The sequence below is a fragment of the Penaeus chinensis genome, chromosome 39 (genome assembly GCF_019202785.1).
Source record: "Penaeus chinensis breed Huanghai No. 1 chromosome 39, ASM1920278v2, whole genome shotgun sequence".
Lineage (NCBI taxonomy): Eukaryota > Metazoa > Arthropoda > Malacostraca > Decapoda > Penaeidae > Penaeus > Penaeus chinensis.
Genome location: NC_061857.1, coordinates 15,881,032 through 15,881,479, shown reverse-complemented (window position 1 = coordinate 15,881,479; position 448 = coordinate 15,881,032).

Below are 448 nucleotides of genomic sequence, written 5' to 3'. Positions count from 1 at the left end.
ATGTATTCATATGTGAATAAACACACACATATATATATATGTGTGAATATATATATATATATATATATATATATAATTACCTATACCTTTCTGCATGTGTTTGTTTTCTAATTGCATTTTCATATAACCTCTTTATATAATTATTCACCGTAAGAGTGAAATAAATTCATAAAGTATAAGAAAGGAAAGTTATGATATTTTCATTTGTTGTTGGAAGAAGAACTGTACTATGATTTGAGCCAACATATGTCAGTGTTTTCACATGAAGAAATCTAGAATACATCTGCAATAGCAATATCATTAACGCGATTTAAAGACACTGCCGTAGAATTTCAGCTTTATTTATTTTTTGTTTCTTCTTAGGGAAAAATAAACTTTTATGGATCTTTGATAGTAATTCTATTAACGTAATGATTTCTTGTGTTTCTTTATAGGAAAAGAGTAAACA